The 13,678-nt window shown below is 43.3% G+C and overlaps 1 pseudogene; it reads left to right on the top strand.

Annotated features, from left to right (window-relative positions):
• Positions 1-10,432: 10,432 nt before the first annotated feature.
• On the top strand, positions 10,433-13,380 carry LOC139423576 (uncharacterized; annotated as a pseudogene).
• The last annotated feature ends 298 nt before the right edge of the window (positions 13,381-13,678 follow it).

Genomic DNA, 13,678 nt, shown 5'->3' with positions numbered 1-13,678 from the left:
GTGTCCAAACTTTTGACTGGTTCTGTATGTTTCGCAGCAGCTGGCTTGCAGTTCTCCCCTGAGAGTGAGCTAGTTGTTGCGAGACGCACCACAATTCATCTCTCACAGGGCGCTTGCTCAGACTCTTGTGCGCTCCACGGTGAACGAGCTATGCAAAGTAGCTTAACGAGAGGTGATCCTTGCAGGACTAAGGATGGTTATAAACGCACTATCCTCTTAAGTCCTGCTATCCAGCACCTCCATGTATATAGCAAGAGATAAGCTATAAATGTGCCATTAGTTACAGCCGACCCACACGTATAAAGCAAGAAATAAGCTATAAACGTGTGTGAGGTAAAATACTCTGCCCCTTCATGGTCAGGCAGTTTACACTGTTGGCTTGATTATTTTTCCACAAAGAAAAGGTACACCCATTCACGTCTCCTCTCCTTCAGCTAGTCTATGAGACAAAGGCTGATACTGTAGGTCCCATTCTATACTATCGTACAGTATTGCACAGTGTATATTATAGACAGTAATATTACAACGTTGCCTTAATTTTCCAGTATTTGGCTGAGTTTATGTTAGCCCAACCATAGTGAGATTACACTGGTGTTTTTTTCACACAGTTGCGATAGTTTTCGTTACACTATTTTACAGTACAGACAGTAACTATCATAGATTCCATTGGAATCTCACACCACAGCTCTATTACACTGAGGGTTTCAGTGTGTAGTTGTGTTTGCTATAGTTCTGTTGCACTACTTCACAGTACAGACAGTAACTATCCCTTAATTGGAAACTGACAGCTCTATTACAATACTGTTTTTTCACACAGTGTGTAGCTGGGGTTACTGTAGTTTTTTCTGTTGCACTACTTGTTGCACTACTACAGTAGACTACATACAGTAACTATGCTAGTTTCTAGTGACTACCCTAGTTTCCCTCGGAAACTCATTTTTCAGCTATTACACTGCAGTTTTCTGTTGTACTTACAGTTAAGACAGTAACTATCCTAGTTCCCCCTGGAAACTCACATCTCAGATCTATTACACTGAGGGTTTCAATATATAGCTGGGTTTACTATATTGTTGTTACATTAGTGTACAGTACAGACAGGAACTATCCTAGTTTCCCTTAGAAACTCCCATAACAGCTAGATTACACTGCTGGTCTTACACAGTGTATAGATGTGGTTGCCACATTATTTTGTTATACTGCAGGGTATACACTATCCATCTCTTCTTCCCACAGTGAGAAACTACCATGTCCAGTATGGCTTTTCGCCTTGAGAAATGCGAGGAGTTCCTGCCCACAGGCAGCGGACTGCATCTAAGAAGGGTGGTGTCTGCTGTCACCCTGAGGTGCTTGCCGCTGGCATTGGCAGCTTCTCACAGGTCCAAAGGCCAAAGTGAGAGAGGCAAGTGGAATCCCCATGGGCACTGAATACAGTGATGGAAGGCTGCGAACTCCAATTCCGATGTTGGCCACCACTATAATAATGTCTCAGGGTCTTCTAATGTTGAAGCCCTGGTTGACTGAATGTTACACCCAAACCCCTCATTCTGGCCAAGGGTTCTGTTTGACAGACACGTTAACCGGCCATTACAGTTGTCCACACGCTCCTCTCGCTGTTGCGGGTGAACTAGGGGCTTCCCCCAGTGTGTTGTGCCCATCTAGGTCAATGAACACTTTTCACAGACGCAGGCAATACGAAAGCTTTGTCAGTTTTTGTTAATTATGGTTAGAGAGTTTTGGGCCAGTGCCTATCTGACCGAACTCTCACATTGCATGTTGGACACTGTTACTGCAGCATTTCAGCTGGTCCACCAGCCTTTGTCTTTTGCTGTGGTGGCACATTCTACTGGAGGAGTAAGTGCCTTACCTGAACAATTGGATAGTCTGCCCCATCCATGGAACAGGCCACAACAGACACCCTCTTGAATCACATTAGAGGTCTGGGCCTCACCCTAAACGAGGAGAAGAGTCACCTGACCCCCTCATGGAAGGTGATCTACCTCGGGATCATGAGGTCACGTCTCCCTCAGGTGAGAGTAACAAAATCCTATCCTACCTCAACCGTTTCCGTCTCGGACAAGCCATGTCGGTGGCTTCACTGTTGGTTCCGCTTGGCATTCTATATCAGGCCACTCCAGCGATGGTTCAACTCCCACGGCCGGCACCCAAAATAACACAGACACTGTCAACTGTTGGTGATGGGTGCACACAACCTGTGCTACAGCTTTGGGACAGGTTCGGGAGAGCACAGGTGGACCTGTTTGCATTTCAAGAGAACACTTATTTCCCCAGCTAGTTCTCGTTGCCCTCTCTCACGATTGGCCCGCAATGCCGCTTTACACTTTCCCACCATTTCCCCTGATCACAGCTACGCTAGACAGGGTCATCTTGATTGGTCACCAGCTGCTCTTGATAGCTCCATGCTGGCCGAGGCCACCGTGGTTCAGTCTTCTGTTGTCTCTCCTCTCGGGACCACATGGCAGCTACCCCTGAGGCCTGACCTTCTCTTCAGGCTGGGGGGACACTGTGGCATCTGGACCCACACTGCCTCCAGCTTCGGGTTTGGCCTCTGAGAGGCGTTAGAGGACCAGTCATGGCCTTCAGGACAATGTGGTGAACACGTTGCAGGGAGCCTTGGTTTCTTCCACCAATGCATCATATCAAATATGGTGGGGCATATTCTGTACCTGGTTTGAAAGCCATATGTGCAAACGGTTTTACGATTTTCACAGTCACTGCTCGATGCGGGCCGAGTGCCATCCACATTGAGAGTGTATTTAGCCGCTGTCTCGGCATGCCAAGACGGATGCCAAGAGTGACCCATGGCTGACTACCCATTGCTCTCCAAATTTATGAAGGGAGTTCGACGTCTGTATCCAGCGGTGGCCCCCTCGGTGCCAAACTGGAACGTTGGCGTGGTGCTGTCAGCGCTTGCTAAGCCACTCTCGAACTCCAAGAGTTGATTACTTTGAAGCACCTGTTCGTGAAGGTGGCATTCCTGTTGGCTATTACCTCTACTAAGAGGGTGAATGAACTTCATGCCTTTTCAGTGAGCACTGAATGTTTTTCAGAATGGGTCCAGACAAGAGGAGTGTCACCCTCCATCTTAACCCCTCATTCTTGCTGAAGGTCCTGTTTGACAGACATGTGAACCGGCCCTTACAATCATCAAGTTTGAACTCGACCATCGCTCATCCATATATTTATATGTACCTATTCTTATTCCACCCCTTTAGATTTGTGTGTATTAGGTAGATATTGGGGAATTGTTAGATTACTTGTTAGATATTACTACACTATCGGAACTAGAAGCACAAGCATTTCACTACACTCGCATTAACATCTACTAACCATGTGTATGTGACCAATCAAATTTGATTTGACACTTGTCAGCATATGCTCCTCCCGCAGCTGCGGGTGAGCTGGGTGTGTTTTTCCCCAAGTGTGCTCTGCCCGGGTCAGGGCCTTGGACACTTACACAGACACAGGCAATACGACAGTTTGATTGGCTATTCATTTACAGCTATTTAAGGGGGTCAGGCGCAGCACTACCCGGTACACGGGACTGATCTGAAATTCTTACTCTGAACGTATGCAGAAGAATAGCATATTGAAGTGATTCAATAGCACACATAACTGTGGTTACAGACGTAACCTTCGTTTCCCATCCCCTCCAAAAGTATCTGTGTACACTACTTCATCACAGTTTCTAAACCTAGAGGTTTGAGAGAATTCCAGGAACGCTTGCGAAACAGGCCAAGCATACCAAGCCGGGGTTTGGAGTTTGAGAAGTCAACGAGAGAAGTGAAAAATTCTTCCTTAGTTGTTCATTTTTTCTAAATCTAAAGGCACAATCTAGATTTGAGCCAACTTGTTATTATTCCAACCTTGTGAAAGTGACAAACTGACACGTTTTAATTTTAGCCAAAAACAACTTTATATCGAAAAGCTGCCTTTGATTTGACGGCCTGCACATGCTCAGTTCGGAATGAGACAACAGTTGGACCCGATGATGTGTTTCTGCATATGATCTTAGCTAGCCAATGTTGCCTTGACATCACCTACAAGTGTGATCAGGGTTTTCTGTTGGAGAAGCAGTTTCTGCCTGTACTATCTTTGATTTTCTTCTCTTGCACGTCTCTTCCTTGTTTGGGTGTGCCGTCACTTCCTTGTTTGGCCGTAGATGACTATTACCAGCTCATCGCCCTCTACTGTCCCGGGGTAATATTGCCGGTTTTCCCCTTTTTTCATTTTTCAAGCGAACATCTATGGAAATTTGCGAGCACACTCGTTCGCAGGGTTGCCATGTCCACAGTTTTCTGACAATTGGGCTACTATGAAAACAATGTCGCGGGTGAAAATGTATTGGTCACGGGTTGTGGGTTTTTGGGCTGCTTCTAAATTGCACCGCGGCCGCCATGGCATTTCTCTTAAAAAAAACTATATATAAAGTAGATTTTACTGTGACCTGCTGCTACTGACTATCAGGCAGTAAGCAAGCAGGCTGTTGCTGACTGAGGCAGTGGTGTGGAGGGGAGGGCCGTAGGGGTGTGAGTGGGTTCAGAGCACTGGCTGAGAGAGTGCGACAACTTGTTGGTAGGATAATTGTAGGTAGGATAATTGTAGGTAGGATAATTAGATTGGTCATTATGGGGATACCTATTTCCAACCCTTTTCCATAAGACATATAAACCTGCTAGAACTGATATAATGGCAGCAAAGCACTGGAAAACGACTTTAGTCGCACTAGAGCGCTTTAGATAAATTTGATCAGTGTGGACTTTTCTTATAGAAAACAGTATCATGGGAAGGGTTTTACTCATGCTCAGTTCTTGGGTCTCAAGTGCTGTTCAGGTGGAAACTCCCTCGCATGCTACTGACATTAAATGTGTACAAGGATACATTTGCATCTGTTGGCCATCCAGTAGCCTATTAATTTATATGCCATTGTAGACTACTGTAGCCTACCATTTGAGACAATACATATGTTGAAATGACGATATTACTGGAGTCATTGTAAATAAATGTGTGCAACTTGTGTAGCCTACCTGGAGCTGGCAAACAGGTTTAATAAATTGTCTATTACTTCAGCCATGTTTAGTTGATTCATTTGGAAGTTATCAATTGTTTTCATGGTCACAGTTCTATCGCAAATGTATCATTCTCCACATTATGGACTTTCCCTGAAATGAGATGTTGGCCTATCAGGGGCTAGGCTATCTGCATCTAGCTCAACAAACCATGGCAAAGTTTAATTGCAATTATAAACCCAGATTTTAGTCAGTAGTCTATGCCTATTGACATAACAAGTCAATCTTGTAAATAGGCAATATAGAATTGTTTGCAGTGGCAACCCGTCATTCATGGCAGGGGGGTCAGAGCCCCACCTGTTTTGAGCCCCACATTTTTAGCAAAAAAATTATAACACAATAAATATGTTTTGGGGGGGATTTGCCTGTTTTGCATGTTATTTTGGCATTAATATGTGTCACATATCAGTTTGTAAATAATGTTAAAAAATATATATCATTGCGTTAATAAAGCTGCATACAAACATGGTCTCTTTTTTGTTTTCTTGAGTAAGGCAGCTCCAAAATGCAGGTGTTTCAGCCTAGCTCAGTGCTTTCTGTGGTGGTGGGGCAAGCCAGCAGGAAATACAGAGCGTTGCACCGTGATTGGCTCAGTGTTCTGTCACTCATGGGGACACTACGTCACTGCCAAGTCTAAGGGTAGATCTCAAAAATTCTAGCCCCTTGGGTGCTGCCATAGATTTACATTAGAAGTGCCCATCCAAGAAGGCTCAAGGTCATTGGCCACAGATAAAATGACATCAAATAATGTTATGTCTACAGTAGCTTTGATTGGACTTTCAAAATCTTAGCTAGCAGTAATCATCATAAATCAAGTCGACAATCTACTGGCAAATCCTTTTTCATCCTTGTCATATGGGGCGGCAGGTAACCTAGTGGTTAGAGAGTTGGGCCAGTAACTGAAATGTTGCTAGATTGAATCCCTGAGCTGACAATCTGTCATTCCGCCCATGAACAAGGCAGTTAACCCACTGTTCCTAGGCTGTCAATGTAAATAAGAATTTGTTCTTACTTGACTTGCCTAGTTAAAACCTGTTGCGACGAGCAATCCCATATCCGGGAGCGTATGCTTTTTTCAACCATAGCTACACAAGTATTTGTGTAAGAGTATTGATAGCTAGCATAGCATTAAGCCTAGCATTCAGCAGGCAACATTTTCACAAAAACAAGAAAAGCATTCAAATAAAATCATTTACCTTTGAAGAACTTCGGATGTTTTCAATGAGGAGACTCTCAGTTAGATAGCAAATGTTCAGTTTTTCCAAAAATATTATTTGTGTAGGAGAAATCGCTCCGTTTTGTTCATCACGTTTGGCTAAGAAAAAAAAACGAAAATGCAGTCATTACAACGGCAAACCTTTTTCCAAATTAACTCCATAATATCGACAGAAACATGGCAATCGTTGTTTAGAATCAATCCTCAAGGTGTTTTTCGCATATCTATTCAATGATAAGTCATTCCTGGCAGTTTGGTTTCTCCTCTGAACCAAATTGAAAAAATGCACGCACCTGGAGATTACGCAATAGTTTCGACGGAGGACACCGAGCGGACACCTGGTAAATGTAGTCTCTTATGGTAAATTTTCCAATGATATGCGTACAAATACGTCACAATGCTGAAAACACCTTGGGGAAACGTTTTTTTATCCCAAAATTAAAAGAGCGCCCCCTATATCAAAGAAGTTAAATAAAAAATTGGCCATGGTGTCAATGATGCATAATTTGTGCCGCGCTCAAAACAACTGTAAACTCTAAACTGCAAATTCTGACTTTAATGAGTTCAAGACAATTGGAAACTCGTGAAAAACGAGCTACGCCTGGGAAAATAGGTTTTGAACATTCATTCAACTCGGAATTGTAAATCGGGAACTTGGGTCTCTTTCTAGAGCTACGACCTGAAAATTACTGACATCACCATGATTCAACCTTTTTTCTTCTTCTTAAAGTTCCCAGTTGTCTTAAAAGCACCATGAATCAAGAGAATTCCAGACTTTAAAGACAAATTTTGATTTAAAACAAATTGGCCACGAAGGACCGCCGCGCTCCTTCCTGTTCAAGTGAGCACAGCACAACAAGGTGAGTCCAAAAAAGTTTACTATGCTGCTGCATAAATGATGTAATATGCCAGGGAGATATGTATACTGTAACTAAGAAAGTAATACTAAGTGTGTGTTGTGTAGTGAGCTGTTAGTAGCCCATGTGCCTCACCCTAATAATTTAGTCTATTTTCACCTCTTAATTTCACCTACAGTTCTGACTTGGTGGTGCACATGTAGCCTATGACCTGTTTTTGAGAAACGTAATCATTGAATATTGTAAGAGCCTTCATTGTCAGCTTATATTCCCCCTTTACTTATCCTACGGTTCTGACTTGGTGTACAGGGAGAACACTGTAAGAACGGTGCATGTTCTGAATTCTGTCACAGTACATTTCAAAAGTGCTGAACGTCCGTCCTAGCTTGCTCATTAATGTCTTAATCGAATTTATAGATTGCCTCTTATCCGCTTGTCGTCCCCTTATGCCATAGCTTGTACATCTTAATTGTCGGTAGAAACCACATTATTTTAAGCAAGACAGCCACATCAGCTATATATTTTTTTAAAGGCAGTAAATTAGGCTGAATGAACTGTTTCGCTGCCAGACAAGTCTCCGCTGACAGCCAGGTGTAGCAGTGGTATAGTGCAGTTAATGTATTGTTTAGTGTTGTGTTGTGTTGTGTAGTGGCTTTGCTGGCATGCATCACACTTTTTGTTGTTGTTGCCCCACCAATAGATTTACATGCTAAAATCACCACGGATTGTTTTGTAATCTTAACATATGGCACATAATAATGGCACAATTGCCAGAAAATAGCCTAATATTATATTTTTGAAGTTTGTCCAAGTGTTTCTTGCACAGAGATTTCGAGATCCTCTGTCCAATTTACATCACTCAAACTCTCCTGTTGGATTTATCTATAGTTATGCACATGCGCAAACTGGATTTATTTACTGTACAATTATCAACTAGGTGGTTTGAGCCCTAAATGCTGATTGGTTGAACTTTGTGTTATATAAGACCGTGTACAACGGGTATGACAATAAATTACTTTTTACTGTTCTAATTACATTGGTAACATGATTATAACAGCAATAAGTCACCACAGTGGTTTGTGGTATATGGCGACATATTCTCAAACTTGGAAGAATTATTATTTTGATGGAAAACCGAATGTTGCTTCTTAGCCTAGGTCATTACAAATTGCGTCAATATTCCTTCTTAATTCGCTCCATAATGTTATGAAAAAAAAGCTTTATTGGATATACAGTGCCTTGCGAAAGTATTCGGCCCCCTTGAACTTTGCGACCTTTTGCCACATTTCAGGCTTCAAACATAAAGATATAAAACTGTCTTTTTTTGTGAAGAATCAACAACAAGTGGGACACAATCATGAAGTGGAACGACATTTATTGGATATTTCAAACTTTTTTAACAAATCAAAAACTGAAAAATTGGGCGTGCAGAATTACTCAGCCCCCTTAAGTTAATACTTTGTAGCGCCACCTTTTGCTGCGATTACAGCTGTAAGTCGCTTGGGGTATGTCTCTATCAGTTTTGCACATCGAGAGACTGAAATTTTTTCCCATTCCTCCTTGCAAAACAGCTCGAGCTCAGTGAGGTTGGATGGAGAGCATTTGTGAACAGCAGTTTTCAGTTCTTTCCACAGATTCTCGATTGGATTCAGGTCTGGACTTTGACTTGGCCATTCTAACACCTGGATATGTTTATTTTTGAACCATTCCATTGTAGATTTTGCTTTATGTTTTGGATCATTGTCTTGTTGGAAGACAAATCTCCATCCCAGTCTCAGGTCTTTTGCAGACTCCATCAGGTTTTCTTCCAGAATGGTCCTGTATTTGGCTCCATCCATCTTCCCATCAATTTTAACCATCTTCCCTGTCCCTGCTGAAGAAAAGCAGGCCCAAACCATGATGCTGCCACCACCATGTTTGACAGTGGGGATGGTGTGTTCAACATAACGTTTTGCATTGTTGCCAAAAAGTTCAATTTTGGTTTCATCTGACCAGAGCACCTTCTTCCACATGTTTTGTGTGTCTCCCAGGTGGCTTGTGGCAAACTTTAAACTACACTTTTTATGGATATCTTTAAGAAATGGCTTTCTTCTTGCCACTCTTCCATAAAGGCCAGATTTGTGCAATATACGACTGATTGTTGTCCTATGGACAGAGTCTCCCACCTCAGCTGTAGATCTCTGCAGTTCATCCAGAGTGATCATGGGCCTCTTGGCTGCATCTCTGATCAGTCTTCTCCTTGTATGAGCTGAAAGTTTAGAGGGACGGCCAGGTCTTGGTAGATTTGCAGTGGTCTGATACTCCTTCCATTTCAATATTATCGCTTGCACAGTGCTCCTTGGGATGTTTAAAGCTTGGGAAATCTTTTTGTATCCAAATCCGGCTTTAAACTTCTTCACAACAGTATTTCGGACCTGCCTGGTGTGTTCCTTGTTCTTCATGATGCTCTCTGCGCTTTTAACGGACCTCTGAGACTATCACAGTGCAGGTGCATTTATACGGAGACTTGATTACACACAGGTGGATTGTATTTATCATCATTAGTCATTTAGGTCAACATTGGATCATTCAGAGATCCTCACTGAACTTCTGGAGAGAGTTTGCTGCACTGAAAGTAAAGGGGCTGAATAATTTTGCACGCCCAATTTTTCAGTTTTTGATTTGTTAAAAAAGTTTGAAATATCCAATAAATGTCGTTCCACTTCATGATTGTGTCCCACTTGTTGTTGATTCTTCACAAAAAAATACAGTTTTATATCTTTATGTTTGAAGCCTGAAATGTGGCAAAAGGTCGCAAAGTTCAAGGGGGCCGAATACTTTCGCAAGGCACTGTATGTGGCAACTCCTCTCTTGCTGCAACATGTGGGTTAATTTTCAGGAGCTGTGGGCAGGTTTAGACTGGTCATTGATCTACTTATTTAATTGGACCTGGCAACCCTGCTCGTTTGGTACTTGGCTATTCCCCAGTCGAATCGAAGCATGTTGACCCATTTAAAGAGACTACATTTCAGTTTTGTCTGCGTGCAGTAGGGTCTTTGTCAAGGTGAGTGAGGTTTAATAAATCAATTTTTTTTTACACAAATGAAATGTTGTTCTTCAAAAAATATCTAAACATGTTTGCCCACGTAAGCCATGCCATGTCTATGAATCCTGATTCTAAATTATTTCAGAAGAGAAACGTATACTTACATTTTTCGTGATTGTTGACTATTTGATCCACAGTTAATGGACATTAGAATTCAGTTAAGTAACAATATCAACCAAACTGGGAAATGTCAAAACGCAGGGAGAGCGCCATGTCACGGTGAGACAATTAATAACTGTGGCAATAAATTACTGTGGCAAAAAAAGGAGTGTTGTTGTATTACTTTACATAGACAACAGAGGGCAATGTTGACAAAGAACCAAAGGTATTCAGTAAAGGCCATTCAATAAAAGTGTAAAGTTGGATAGGCACTCTAAATCTACAACTTTGTAATTTGATATGCTAATTATCCTGCATTCAATAGTGAAGCTCCTGACTGAAGCCTACTTTTCTTCCAGATCAGCGTTAACAAGGGAGCTCTTGGGCCAGTACATCTCTGACACCCTCAGCAACATTCACACAGTGAGGGAGTTCTGTGACAGGCATTCCAAAATGGGCCCTTCAGAGGGAGACAGAACTGGAAAGGATGAGGGACATCAAGCAGAGGGCAGACAGAATTGACCTTAAGTTCGACCATGTCCGTAACTCAGAGACCAAGGCCAAGGCGTTTGGGGAGTTCGTATGGAGCGGTCTGACCCAGGGGACTGCAGACAGTAGGCGTCAGGAGCTGGAGAAGGAGCTGGGGGCTGTACTAAAGGACACGCTGGGAGGCCTGGAGAAGCTGGATTACTTCCTGAATGCTGTGGAGTGTCTGGCGGTCACCTGTCTGTTGGTGTTTGAGGAGAACAGGTTCTTCTGTCTGCCTCAGGGGACGAGCCCTGCCAGTGTTCAGGCTGTCATCACTGCTGCCAGAATATCCTGCCCTCTCCTCATCTACTTTAAGAGGGATGCTAAGGCCTTCTTTATGCCCAGCCTCCTCAATGTAGAGGTGCTGGCCCTCCAGCTGGACAGATACACACAAATCAGCCAGCAGCTCTGTAAGAGGATGGACATAGTGTAAGTGGAGCTACCATCACAATTTCTTCAACATTAACTTATGTCATGTTCTTTATTGCCATTTTACAAACACTTGATGTCCATTCTTTCCTTCTAGATTACAGATCAGACAACAGCCTGGGAGTAAACTTGGGTAAGATCCCTCACACAGTTTTAATATCAGCATTTATATTATATTAGCATAGTTGTATTATTTTCCTTTCATTTTTCTCCTTCTCAGATATGTCATTTGACAAGGTTCTTTGGCTTATGTGATATAATTCAAATGCCACAAAATAATGTAATGAATATAATTTAATGTTGAAATGAATATTAGTTATTACAGTAGCTCAGTCCGTCAAATTATGTTTTGGAAAAAGAGGAATGACATCCCTGTGGTCAACCTTGGTGATGTGAGTGAAGAGTCCATACAAAATATGCTCCAACATTTGAATCAGCTGAGTGAGATCAGGTAGGTTATTCTGCCATGGTTTGGTTCTTCTCTTAAAACTTATGTTGACATTTTTTAACAAGATTCAAGAACTAGTCTATTGGAAAACAGTAAATACATATCTTTCCCCTCCATCAGGATGGACCAGCACCTCAGACTAACATTCCTGTTCCAAGAGGCTACTCAGTGCTTCATTGGTAGGTTCAGCCAGCGCCGACCCAGGATGGAGCAGTTTCTGACCGATCTGGAGGAGAATGCTGTGCAGCTGGACAGGATGAAGCTGGGGGCTAAGATCTCCAGTGTGGCAGGCAGCTCAGTGGGGGTGGCTGGAGGGATCCTATCCATCGTGGGCTTAGCTCTGACCCCTGTCACTGCTGGGTTGTCACTGGCTCTCACCATTGCAGGGTTCAGCCTAGGGGTCACCAGTGGGGTCAACAGATTAACCACTGGTATCACAGAGATGAAGGTCAATAGCATCCAAGAGAAGAAAGCCAGTAAAGTCTTCCAGAATTTAATGGAGGACGTGGAGAGTCTCCAGGAGTGTCTGGAGGATGTGGCCAGGAACATAGAGCCCATCCTGGGGCAGAGCAGGGTGGACATGGTTGGAGCAAGGAAGGTGATTGGACCATCGGAAAATGCATTGACTCCCTAGGTGACCTTTTCTCAGGTTTTAAGTCAGCAGAAGTTCTTAGAAACAAAGATCTGGCCTCCCGGGTGGCGCAGTGGTTAAGGGCGCTGTACTGCAGCGCCAGCTGTGCCATCAGAGTCCTGGGTTCGCGCCCAGGCTCTGTCGTAACCGGCCGCGACCGGGAGGTCCGTGGGGCGACGCACAATTGGCCTAGCGTCGCCCGGGTTAGGGAGGGCTTGGTCGATAGGGGTGTCCTTGTCTCATCGCGCACCAGCGACTCCTGTGGCGGGCTGGGCGCAGTGTACGCTAGCCACGGTGGCCAGGTGCACGGTGTTTCCTCCGGCGCATTGGTGCGGCTGGCTTCCGGGTTGGATGTGCGCTGTGTTAAAGAAGCAGCGGCTTGGTTGGTTGTGTATCGGAGGACGCATGACTTTCAACCTTCGTCTCTCCCGAGCCCGTACGGGAGTTGTAGCGATGAGACAAGATAGTAGCTACTACAACAATTGGATACTACGAAATTGGGGAGAAAAAGGGGTAAAATAAAAAATAAAAAAAAAAAAAGAAACAAAGATCTGATCACAAGCGCTGGTAAGTTGGTGCTCCAGGAAGGCAAAGTAGCACAAAACCTGCCCAAGCTAGCCGAGGACATCCCGGACATTGGACAAAGCCCTCTCCAGCTCGGCCCGGGCTGGTTTTATCACTCTCAACGCCCTCTTCATTGGCCTGGATGTTTTCTTCATCTGTAAAGACAGTGTCAGCCTGGCCAAAGGCAGCAAGAGTGAGAGATCCCAGATCAGCATTGTGGCACAGTGGCACTCCTGGCAGAGGATCCATGACTCACTGTGTCTATTAACATTAGAGAAAAGTCAGATCGTCCTGGAGCAGGCATTTTATCCTCTGGAGGAGAAGCTGAGAGGGAAGAAATCGATGTGTATGACACAGTAGGACAACATAAATGACTTAACAGTCTTTGAAGTTAGGGCCTCTCAAACATACTGTCCAGTGGCACTTAGAATGTTTAACAATTAAAAATAAAGAGATGACACAAAGCACTTTTTTCATTTTCATCAATCATTCTGTACACAAGTCTAATTTTATAATCAACTTTACAATTCAATGTTATAATAAATGAAACAATCTGTTCAATTTAATGAAACGTATTCAGCTTGGCACTTTAATAAAAATGTATTTTGTTTCCAAAATATGTGTTCCGTGTAGTCAAAATACTGAAAGTGAAATGTAATAATGTTTCCAATATTGTGTTGGTGACATGTACCTTCATACACAGAAGACTCACATTCCTCACTTCACTGGAAGTT

The sequence above is a fragment of the Oncorhynchus clarkii genome, chromosome 13, assembly GCF_045791955.1.
Source record: "Oncorhynchus clarkii lewisi isolate Uvic-CL-2024 chromosome 13, UVic_Ocla_1.0, whole genome shotgun sequence".
In the NCBI taxonomy this organism is placed as follows: domain Eukaryota; kingdom Metazoa; phylum Chordata; class Actinopteri; order Salmoniformes; family Salmonidae; genus Oncorhynchus; species Oncorhynchus clarkii.
Note: the sequence above shows the minus strand (reverse complement) of the source record. Positions and strands in the feature narration are given on the sequence as shown.